The sequence below is a fragment of the Mustela lutreola genome, chromosome 13 (genome assembly GCF_030435805.1).
Source record: "Mustela lutreola isolate mMusLut2 chromosome 13, mMusLut2.pri, whole genome shotgun sequence".
NCBI lineage: Eukaryota > Metazoa > Chordata > Mammalia > Carnivora > Mustelidae > Mustela > Mustela lutreola.
Genome location: NC_081302.1, coordinates 56,915,078 through 56,927,543, shown reverse-complemented (window position 1 = coordinate 56,927,543; position 12,466 = coordinate 56,915,078). Strand labels below are relative to the sequence as shown.

Genomic DNA, 12,466 nt, shown 5'->3' with positions numbered 1-12,466 from the left:
ACTCTGTTTTATGTCATTTTAGGTTCTCAAAATCAATACACATTAACCAAATGATTACTATATTCAGGGAAATGATGGCCGTGATAAATATAGTAGCAAACCCTACCTTTACTTGGCAATGTCCAAGGCCAAAAAGCATTCCACTGCAAATTGACCAATTAAATAATAGTAATGCTTTCTTGGCAATAGAGAGAAAAGTTAATTATTTTTAAGTGTTTTTTGGGGCTCCTGGGTGGCTTAGTCAGTTAAGTGTCTGTCTTCAGCTCAGGTCATGATCTTGGGGTCTTGGGATCAAGCCCCACATCCTCGTGGTTGGGCTCCCTGCTCAGTGGGGAGTCCGGTTCTCGCTCTACCTTTGCCCCTCCCCTCTGCTTGTGCTTGCATGCATGCATGCACGCTCTCTCTCTCTGGCACTCTTTTTCAAATGAATAAATAAAATCTTTGAAAAGTGGCCTGGGTGGCTCAGTGGGTTAAAGCCTCTGCCTTCGGCTCAGGTCATGGTCCCAGGGTCCTGGGATCGAGGCCCTGCTTGGCGGGGAGTCTGCTTCCTTCTCACTCTCTGCCTGCCTCTCTGCCTAGTTGCAATCTCTGTCAAACAAATAAATAAAATCTTTAAAAAAAAAAAAAAGTGTTTTTACCCCATGAAGAACCAGTCTAGTAATGTTTTGTGTATATGCTTCACAGAACCAGTTACAGTACTAGTGACTCACCCTACTGACAGAGGAGGTAATATTTTTTACTTACTGAAATGAGGTACTGACTAGAAAAATGGCTGAGAAGCTCTTACAGAGATAATGTTTAAGGCAGTGCCCTTCCTGGGGCTGACTACTTGTCCCAGATCCTCGTGGGAGACTTGTTAAATAAACGTCTCATCTTAGGCCTAGTGAATCAAAATCTCTGGGGCCAGGCCTGGGAATCTGCATTTTCACAAGCCTCTAGGAGACTCTGATTTAACTACACTAAAGTTCCACGGCATCTGCTTTAATGGCTCACCCAGACCTAATACTCTAGGATCTTGAGTCCTCGAAGTTTAAGTGCTGGGGATTCTGTATTAACAAACCCAATCACATACCACCTTACACTGACTGGCACTGTAATGCTCTACTGTTTGGATCCTTTCATTTAGGGGACGGATGTCACCTGGAAACAAGAGCTGATTAACATTGGAACCACATGGTCCTGGATGGCTTAGTGGGAATACAGGTGTGGCCTCCCCATTCCAGCAGCCAGGGCCCAGCAGGTGGCAGCAATGAATCAAATGAGGCCTGGGTTTCCCAGAAAGAAGCCTGTTTGTCTCCCACACTTTCTGCAGTTGCCTTCACTAAGGGATCGGTGCCAATGAGTAAGCATAAAGGCTCGAGCCATCCAGGTGATATGCACAGCTGCTCTCTACTGCTTCAAATGACATTTTTAAAACGGGACACTGTTCATAAGCTACTTTCTCATTAAGCAGTATTCATAAAGGGAAAATGATGTGCTGGACACAAAGGATTTTCAGTTTAGATGCCAAGAATGACATCTTTGTAAAATTCCAAAGGACGATTTATTGGGAGGCAGGCTACAAACCTGGACACAAACAATCAAACAATTGGCCGCACTGCTCTCGGTCAAAACTGAAAAGAGCAATCGCTGGGAGCACTGTGGCTGGAAGCCAGCAGCTCTCTGGACTGCAAGTGTAGTGTGAACATTCAGAAGCCAGACACAGACGTGAAAAGCCTCGAAAGGGTTAAACACAAAATAGTAAAGTCTCAAGTGTACAAATACAGTTGCTTTCATGTGTAGTCCACACTCATTTTGTTAAATTAGTATAAAGTTACGGGGTATTTTGTTTTCTTAATGAAAAGTCACGCCCTATTTCCTTTTCAACAGTAAGAACAGAATGAGATAGTCTGTCAGGTAACCGAGTTGGGATTAGGGTCACAGTATCTACCCATGTACAGAATTCTTTTTCTGGTGGAAGGTGGGGGAAGAGGGCATTTCTGGGGTTTTAGAATGTTCCAAACTGCAACCTAAAGTCATTTTACTCTAACCAAATGAATCAATTTGGCACAACCCATTAGTGAAGAAAGTAACAGTAACGATAGGGAAACAGACCACAAAAGTCCTTGAAGGAAAGACACAGGTAGGGAACAGTGAGATCATGTCATTCCACTGTTGAGAGAAATTTTTATAGATTTAATTTATTTATTTGAGAGAGAGAGCGCGCACATGCACAAGTGGCAGTAAGGGCAGAGGGAGAAGGAGACTCCCTGCTGAGCAGGGAGCCTGACAGAGGGTTCGTGGTTCCCAAGACCCTGGGATCGTGACCTGAGCCAAAGGCAGATGCTTAAGCTGTTGAAAACTTTTTAATAACTTCCCCTTTGGTCTAGAGGTTAACTTTCATACTCCTTCACAGGCATCCATTCAGGCCTGCTTTTTCCCTTTGGCCTCTTCTAAGAATTCCCTGAAGACATGCTTGTCATTTCTGTGTCCACATGCTTCCTATTTTCTCCATATGCCATTCCCCTTCCCTGTCATGCTTATCCCCTTTCGTCAGATCTGAACTCATCCTTGAAGACTGCATGAATGTCCCTCTCTCAGACCAACTTTCCCTAACAGTCACACATCTTGGATTTACATTTCACACTGGATGTTCTTCAGTGATAGCCCTCATACTACACTGTACCCCTTGACCCACATGCCTCTCTCCCGTCAAGCCATGTGCTCCTACGGCAGTGGATGCCTGCACATCACAGAGTCTCAGTGCATTTACACTGAACAAACAAGGTATGCTTAAGAGCAAACAAGGGAACTAAGAGGATTTAGTGGGGGAGTTGTTTGAGGTAAGATCATTTAGAAGGTCCACAGGACGAAACTATGCTAAATCTAGTTCTGCTCATTTTTAGAACTCAGGCTCTAATTAACTTATAGGGCAATGAGAAATACGAGTTGACTGATTAAATTGTATTACCTGATTCGGAATGACATTTGTGACTAAAAATCTATATTATAGTGGTAAAATATTGCTGGGAACAAAGTCACTTTTAAAGATTCTAACAGGATTGAAGATCAACTGACAATCTAACTTTCCTTTAATAAAAAATTCATACATTAACACAAATATTTATTTTAGAACCTACTATGGGCCAGCTGGAGTGGTAACAGAGTCAGTCTTCAACATCAAGAATTTACAGTTTAAAAGTACGGTGCGTGAGTGGGGAGGCAAAGGCACAGAAGGAGGCAGTCACAAACTAAAGTGCAGAAATAAGGACACATACGCAGGATATCCTGGAGCACTGAGACGGGGGGGGGGGGGCACTTAACGCAGCCGGAGCCATGATCTTTGGTTTTGAGGATGTATATTTGATCCTTTGAATTGAATGGCAATTCCGTGCAGATATCAGGAGATGCTAGCTCTTCTTCTCTTATACTAAACAACGATTTTCCAGTTTCATCTTTTGCCTGACCACCTGCATTTTAAACAAAGGATTCTAGAACTTGGTAGATCACCTTTATGTGACACAGGACCAGAGAGATTTCTCATTACTGCTCTGTGCTGTGCTGCAGAACAATATCAGAAATAATAAACTGGCTCAGGTCCAGCAACCCTTTGTCAAAGGTATGTGTGGGAGAGTATTTACAGCAAGTCTGAATTGCAGAGAAAAAAGGGATAGAACATTAAAGCTTCTTTGGAAGGAAAAGACAAAGCAAACACTGGACCAAAGAGGTCAAGTGATCAGGATGTGATTTGCATACTTGTGGGTCAAGATGACACTGTGGTGGCCCAAAAGCCAGAAACCCACAAATTCCTATTTTTCCCCCCAAATCATGACAATCCTATGCAGGGTCACAAGGGACAGTAGCCTACTATCTGCAGTCTTTCTCATTTCCCTCCCTCCCTCCACCCCCACCATTTCTTGTATCATTTTTCCTCGACTGCTCTGCCAACCAATCCCCAAACCAGGAATTTCAGTTAAGTGTTACATATATAATAACAAGGTAACTGTATCTAAATTCCTAGAAATTGGCCCAAAACATGTATCTTTTTTTTTTTTTTAATTTATTTATTTGACAGAGAGAGATCACAAGTAGGCAGAGAGGCAGGCAGAGAGAGAGAGGAGGAAGCAGGCTCCCCGCTGAGCAGAGAGCCCCACGCGGGACTCGATCCCAGAACCCTGAGATCATGACCTGAGCCGAAGGCAGCGGCCCAACCCACCGAGCCACCCAGGCGCCCCAAAACATGTATCTTTAACAAAGAGCTGATCACCAACTATTAATGCTTTAAGTGAATAAATAATATAACCCAGGGCACCTGGGTGGCTCAGTGTGTTAAGCCTCTGCCTTTGGCTCAGGTCATGATCTCGGGGTCCTGGGATCGAGCTCCGCATCAGGCTCTCTGCTCAGTGGGGAGCCTGTTTACCGCCCGCCCCCCACCCTGCCTGCCTCTCTGCCTACTTATGTTCTCCCTCTGTCAAATAAATAAACTCTTTTTAAAAAATAAATAAATAGTATGACCCTATTAGACGTCTAGTCACAAAATTGCATCAGAAAGGCTGGACTGAATAGACAATATGCAATCTATAACAAAGATGGCACTGGTTAATGCCAGTCACTAAAGGGAAGTCATCATATGCTTTTTATAAAATGATCCAACAAGGCAAGAGGGGCATTATCAGTTCTGTGTAAATCCAAAGTACCATTTCAAATGATTTGTGTGATTAAAACAGAATACTTACTGATAAAGATGCTAGTGGCTCCAAGGCACAAGTCTTTCATTAAAAAAACAAACTACACATTAGGCATAAGCTGTTAACAAAGGCAACATATGTTTTCACTCCTTTAGGTAGAGTAAACTGCTAACAGGATAGGGAAGTGGACACTGGAGATTCTCTGGGACATTGGCCATGTCAGTATTTTTATCCTCTTTTCCTTCTGGTTTCACCCCCACTTTCCTACTAGACCCCACCCCCTGTCTTCCTCTCAGCTCACACAGGCTGCATTCCTCCTCTGTAAAAAAAGCAGAGATGATGTGCAATGAAGTGGTCAAGCCACAAGCCCTATCTTATGGCTTAATCCAAATTCTGGAAAAGCAATTTATTATTGCATGAATATCTGTGTGCTGGTATATCATCTTATTCTTATTAACACTTCATCTGCCTAGCACTGGCAAATGATTCATATGTTTGCATATATCAAATGAACAAAGTTTACCTCCTATGGGCCAAAACTTTTAACTATTTGCTTTCTAAACTGTACTTTTCTAGGGCACCTGGGTGGCTCAGTTGGTTAAGCATCTGCCTTCAGCTCAGATCACGATCCCAGATAGAGTCCTGCATCAGGCACCTGCTGGGCAGAGAGTCTGCTTCTCCCTCTACCCCTCCTACCCCTGCTCAGGATCTCTCTCTCTCATGGTCTCTCAAATAAATACATAAAATCCTTAAAAAAACCCAAACAAACCTGTATTTGTTTATTTGTATGCTAAACATAACTTAACCTTGGAATACTGCAAGATATTCCAAGGCTGACATATGGCTTTCAACTGGGAGAAGTGTATACATATATAGACCATGTTGAAACTGTTATTAGGAAAATACAATCAGAAATATCCAAAATGTAATGAAGTAGCAAAAATTAAAACTCCTTTTGAAATTTAAATATGTGGAATTTAAGAAATAAAACAGATGAGCACAGGGGAAGGGAAGGGAAAATAAAATAAGACAAAAACAGAGAGGGAGGCAAACCATAAGACTTTTAATTATAGGGAACAAACAGGGTTGCTGGAGGGCAGGTGGGTGGGGGGATGGGGTAACTGGGTGATGGGCATTACCCAGTCACTGGGTACCCACCACTGAAGTAATGAGCCCCAGTGTTATATGCAACCTATGAATCACTAAACCTCTACCTCTGAGACTAATACTACAGTACATGTTAACTAAACTGCATTTATTTATCTATTTATTAAAAAGATTTTATTTATTTATTTGACAGAGATCACAAGTAGGCAGAGAGAGTGAGAGGGAAGCAGGCTCCCTGTCGAGCAGAGAGCCAATGCGGGACTCGATGCCAGGACCTTGAGATCATGACCTGAGCCAAAGGCAGCGGCTTAAACCACTGAGCCACCCAGGTGCCCCTAAACTGCATTTAACTAAAACATAAAATAGAAAAAGCAAAAATAAAAATTTAAATATGAATTATTGCATTTAGAACCATGGCAACTATCTATTAGTGCATTTGGTGTGAAGTATAGTTTCAAATGTACAAAAAATAAGAAAATCTCAATTGGCATACTTATTAGTCTATTTGAACACATTGCTAGAAATTAAATGGCAAGCAAAGAGACTATAGGTATATATTTTACCAACAGAGAATTTTCTGTAAATTAGCTAGCACTCTGAATACCGAAGTATTATTCATCCTTAAAATATCTGGACTAGAGAGTAAAGTTTTACCTTATGAAAACAGTAGATAAAAGTTTTTGCTAAGGATTAAAAAAGGACTGATGACAATCTGGCACTTAGTTCCTCAGGTTAAACAGAGTTATGAAGTGACTCAGCAATTCCACTAGATAGGGAGGAGATCTACCTGGCTCATAACAACAAATTAAGATAACAGCATTTTTAAGTTCATCAGAGAAAGACAATTATCATATGACCTCACTAATACATGGAATTTGAGAAACAAGGCAGAGGATCATAGGGGAAGAAAGGAAAAAATGAAACAAGACAAATTAGAGAGGGAGACCAACCATAAGAGACTCCTAATCTCAAGAAACAAACTGAGGGTTGCTGAAGTAGAAGGAGTGGGGGGATTGGTTGGCTGGGTGGTGGACACTGGGGAGAGTATGTGATGTGGTCAGTGCTGTGTTGTGTAAGACTGGTGAATCACCTGTACCCCCGAAACAAATAATACATTATATGCTAATAATAAAAAGAAAAGATTTTTGGGGAACTGGAAACTAAATTCCATAATAAAGTCCATATAGACTACGACATTAAAAAAAAAAATCACCATTTTTTATTACCAAATTACGATGCTAACATTTCCAATAAACAGTGGCTAGCTCAAAAAAACCCAACAAAACAAAACAACACAAAAACCACAGTGGCCAGCTCTTTGTATCAGTCCATATGTACTGGAAAATATGATGGAATTAAAATATCTGTCTTGGGACATTCTAGAAGGAATGCCTCTGTAACGCTGCAATACAGAATGGCCACTGCAAGGTTTTCTGTCAACAGGCTTATCCTCTGGTATCAATTCTCCTGTGAGATAGAAAAACTGGGAAGCTGTAAACACTTTAATCCATATAGTCATGCTTTCTCTAGTGCTGAGACCAAAGAAAATTATCTTTTTCCTGAGATAATTTCCATAAGGATGGCAAGCCTAAAAACATGTGCTTCTAAATGGTTCAGGGACTAAAGAAAGAAATCAGAAGGCAGTTAATAAGCTCAAAACTTAACGTTAACCTTTGTTGAAATCAAATGGTGAGGGAAGGATAGGGAAGATTTTATAAGTAATGACATTTTCCAGATTAAATATAAATTTTGTGGCTTACTGCTTAATTAAAAACTTTGGGGCTCCTGGGTGGCTCAGTCAGTTAAGTATCTGATCACAGGGTCCTGGGATTGGCCCACTTAAGGCTCCATGTTCTGCAGGGAGTTTGTTTTTCCCTCTCTCTCTGCCCCTCCCCCTGCTCCTGTTCTCTCTTTTTCAAATAAATAAATAAAATCTTAAAAAGAGATCCTATGTAAACTTTGTATATAAATAAATGCCCAATTTTCTTTAATGGGTGCTTATGTTAAATATTCCTTTTATCTACATAATATTTCATGTAAAATCTGGACTCCATTGGTTATATTAGTAAATTCATCTCAAATTTTACCACATTCAGAAATACGGTAAAAAAAAGGTAAAACATATAAGTTAAAGGAGAAAATGTTACTATCCTATAATAAACTTGGTAGTAAATCTGTAAGTATTAAAATTTCATGCATTTATATTCAATACAATTCAAATAGTTAATTTATTTTAGTATGACATTTCATATTCTAAAGCTTAACAATAAATCAGGTTCTACATCACTAATTAGCAAATAATTACTTTTTAAAACAGAAGTCTCACAAAAGGCTGTCAGTAATATGTCCTATTAAGAAATTGGTGGTCTTTTTTTACTAGTATCATTCAAAAATAAAAACTTCCATTATAGGAAAAATGAACTAAAAGGGGTTATGTGAACAGAAAAGAAATTATAAAGATTTCAGGAAAAAAAGAAGTAAGAAAAGGAAAGTGTATGTCAGAATAAAACATTATATTAAAAATACTACTTACTGGGCACCTGGGTGGCTCAATGGGTTAAAGCCTGGGGTCAAGCCCTGTATCAGGCTCCCTGCTCGGTGGGAAGCCTGCTTCCCCCTTTCTATCTGCCTGCCTCTCTGCCTACTTGTGATCTCTGTCTGCAAAATAAATAAATAAAATCTTTGTTTAAAAATAAAACACTTATTTTAAGTAGTAAATTTGGGAATAAGTTTCAAACATTAAAAATACCCATTTTTATTTTGGATTAGGAACTGAATGAGCTAAGATAAAGCTTAGATACCATTCTCTATGTACCTGGCTTATTAGATCAATGATCATGATTCTTTTTTTGGTTTGTTTTTAATTTAAAGATTTTACTTACTTATTTGAGAGAGAGAGTGAGCGAGCAAGTGAGCATGAGCAGGGGGAAGGGCAGGTGGGTAGGGAGAGGGAGAATCTCAAGCAGATTCTGCACTGAGCACGGAGTCCAACTTGGGGCTCAATACCACAATCCTGAGATTGCGACCTGAGCCAAAATCAAGAATCAGATATTTAACTGGCTGAGCCACCCAGGCACCCCAGTGATGATTCTTAATGAGAAAGCCTGCTGAGAGAGATATTAGTTTTTGTTGTTTTATTTTCCCATTAAAAAGGGGTTTCTATTGTTAGAAAAATATTTTCCTTGCTTGTCTACATAGACATGCACATGTCTGAATACAGAAGAGGCAATGTGGTAAGATTATCTCCCTCGACTGAAGTCAGCACAAGTGGGGTCAAGTTACTATGCAACGCCTTCTCTGAGTTTACAAGTGAGAGAGCCTAGATAATCTCTAAGATCACTTTTGCCTTAAGATCCTGAGTCAGATATACTCACGCACACACAGAGATACATGTATATATGTATATAATTTAAATGATATATATATATATATATCATAATTTGTAATATATATGTCATGAAGAGGAAACAGGAATACAGTTGTCTGGCTTGATCCATTTGGGGAATGGTGGTGTCACTTACTGAAATGGGGAAGTCGGGCAGAAGTCTTTGGAAGGGAATAGAAACCAGAGTTCTATTTAAATAACAACGGACTAGCTAGCACTGACTACATGCTAACTCCATACCAGGCAACATGGCACAGAGCGGGGGAAGGTACACTGACAGAGTACCTCTAGCCCCATCCTGTTGGTTCAGGAATGGGCATACCAACCCCTTTCAGGTCAATTAAAATCTTCCCTGGGGCTTTTATTAAAATCATCAGGACAAATATTCTCTTTTTGCTTAGGGGTTACTAGCTGTAGGATGTTCAAAGAGGTCATTTTGGCTACCAAATGGCAAGATCCCACTAAGAGTAAAGACCACACACAAGAAAGAATAGTGCAGAGAGATGTGGAAAGACAGGAAGGGACAGTTCCAACTAAACAATATTAGTAGCTGCGGCTAGTTATAGCTAAAGCTAGATACATTCCTGAACCCTGAACCTTCTAGCCAATAAATTCTTTTTTTAAGAGAGAGACAGAGACAGAGAGGGGAGGGAGGAAGGCCTGGGGCCGGGGAGAGTCTCAAGTGGGCTCCATGTCCAGCACAGAGCCTGATGTGGGGTTTAATCTTACGACCCCGAGATCATGACCTGAGCAGAAATCAAGAGTTGGACACTACCCAGGCACCCCACAATAAATTTTAGTTTTAACTAGTTTGAGTTGAATTTCCAGTCTCTGCAACTCAAAGAGTCTCAGCCAATTCACAGATCTGTAATAACACATACTTGAGGGTCTGTGTGTTTTAAAAGTAAGCTCTACACCCACAATAGGGCTTGAATTCATGACTCCAAGATCAAGAGTCACATGCTCCACCAAATGAGCCAGCCATACGCCCCTATAACAGAATATACTTATAAATAAAATTGTTTCTTGACAGGAGAAATATTCAGTAGGTCAAACTGTCTAGCTATTTTATCCTTTAAAAAAGCCTATCTTCTTTCATCTTACTGAAGCCAAATTTTGCTTCGATTACTTCTATTCATGCCTTATATTTAAGTCTATCTGGAAACAAATTCCGAGGATGAGGTTAACACTGCCTTATTGCTGCAATGGCTTTGTTTACTTAAAGCCCACTTTGTGCAAATAAATCTGCCTACTGAGCACTATTTAGTGCTGAGGAACTTGAAGTATGGGCACTAATTGCTTCAAAGTCGAAATCACCCAAATCTTTGCCTGGTTTCTCCTGTTGATTTGAACTTACTTTAATAAAAAGCACACAAATTGCTCAATTACATATTTGAATTATGCCATGGTCTGTGGGACCACATGACTGGGGATTGTTGATTTAGAAGGGATCATCAATAATTAAATATACACTTCCCTTGATTGTGCCTGAAAGTTGGGTGGACACAGCACAAGGAAATTAGGGGTTCACTTATAACCAGGGCTAATTTTCAATAATACTTTTAGCAGAAAGATGTGGTTCAAGGAACACTGGAAATGGATGCTATGCTAGAAAACAGGGTGTCAGGGCTCAAAGCAGTCTTGGCAGTTTGGTGTTTCTAAGGGAGCAATTAGATAAAGTTTCAAATAATTTAAATTTTGAAGGAAATGCTGTGTATGCTTCTATTTTACAGATAAAATATAAAGACTAGACATAACAAATTCAAGGTGAAAAGATCAAAGACTGCAGGGAAAAAATAATAGGCTTCTTCTGGTATTTCACATTAAGGAGGGCTTAAAAGCTCAAATTTAAACCATATAAAATACCTCTTTAAATGGTATCATGTTTCTGACTTTATATCAGTTATCAGAGCTTGGCCTTTTAAAATCAGCTTATTTACCCTTAATGAGTAACTAACTCCTTGATTGTTTATGAAGGTCAGATACTGACCACTGAGAGAAAAAGTCTGTCCACAAGGGCAGTTTTTCTGATCAGTAATAATTCTGCTTATAGAAATAAAGATTTTTAAGAAGAATATAGAAAAGAAGGAACTGGAAAAACATGAATAATACCTCAGATTCACTCAGGATGTTGTAAAAAATGACATTCTAAAGGTGCTTGGGTGGCTTAGTCAGTTAAGCGTCTGCCTTCGGCTAAGGGTGCAGGGTCCTGGGATAGAGTCCCACATAGGGCTCCTTGCTCAGTGGGGAGTCTGCTTCTCCCTCTGTCCCTTCCCCTGCTCTTGCTCTCACTCTCTGTAATAAATAAAATCTTTAAAAAAACAAATGACATTCTAAAGGTCAGAAAGCAGATGGTAACTTAGGAATATAGTAGTCATGTCAATGACAAAGAGGGTGTGTTAAAGGGATAGACTTCATGGTTAGAAATCCATTATCAGGGTTGCCTGGGTGGCTCAGTGGGTTAAAGCCTCTGCCTTCGGTTCAGGTCATGATCCCAAGGTCCGGGGATCGAGCCCTGCATCGAGCTCTCTGCTCTGCAGGGAGCCTGCTTCCTCCTCTCTCTCTGCCTGCCTCTCTGCCTACTTGTGATCTCTCTCTGTCAAGTAAATGAATAAAATCTTAAAAACAAAAAAATAAAACAAAAAAAAACACTTAAAAAAAAAAAGAAATCCATTATCAAAGGAGGCACTGGGGACCAACAGAAAATGAGAGAAAGTCATTAACTGCATATACTAAAGAAGTGTTGAATACAAACAAGATCTCTTTGTTTTCTCTTTTACAAGGGGGCTCAAAAATTTGTTTGTATTGAACATTAAAATGTATTTAAATACCCTGTCCAGGACTACTTGTCTAAATGACAGAGCTGGGACATGAACCAAGATCCCATTACTCCAAACCCACTGCTCTTTCCATCATACCAAGCAGCCCCTTCCCTGGATCTTCATGCTCTCTTCTCCTTCATTCTCCTGGTGTTGCTCAGATTAAAATCAAATTAGGAAGGGTATACCAATGATCATGAATACAGACTTATTTATGTCCTGTGAACATTTTAAAGGGGATAGTTACCTACATGGAGGAGAGCTGGCTTTGGGCCACTTCCTAGGTGAGATTTGCCAATTCAATTCAAAATCAAGAGGGAGGTGGAGAGGAGATGAAATAGGAGAGGGAGAGAATCACACATTTAGGATTGGAAGGGAGCACAATTATTCAGTCCAATTTCCTCAATTTTGGGAATAGAAGGGACTTTCTCAGATCCCAGTGGGGTAGGTAAATGGCAGAACTGAATCCATGCTGACCACTTCCTGGC

The 12,466-nt window shown here is 40.1% G+C and overlaps 1 protein-coding gene across 1 annotated transcript in view; it reads right to left on the bottom strand.

The window, feature by feature from the left end:
• GTF2F2 (general transcription factor IIF subunit 2) overlaps nt 1–12,466 on the bottom strand; it is a 152,297-nt gene that overhangs the window by 1,630 nt on the left and 138,201 nt on the right. The gene's annotated exons all lie outside the window — the stretch shown is intronic.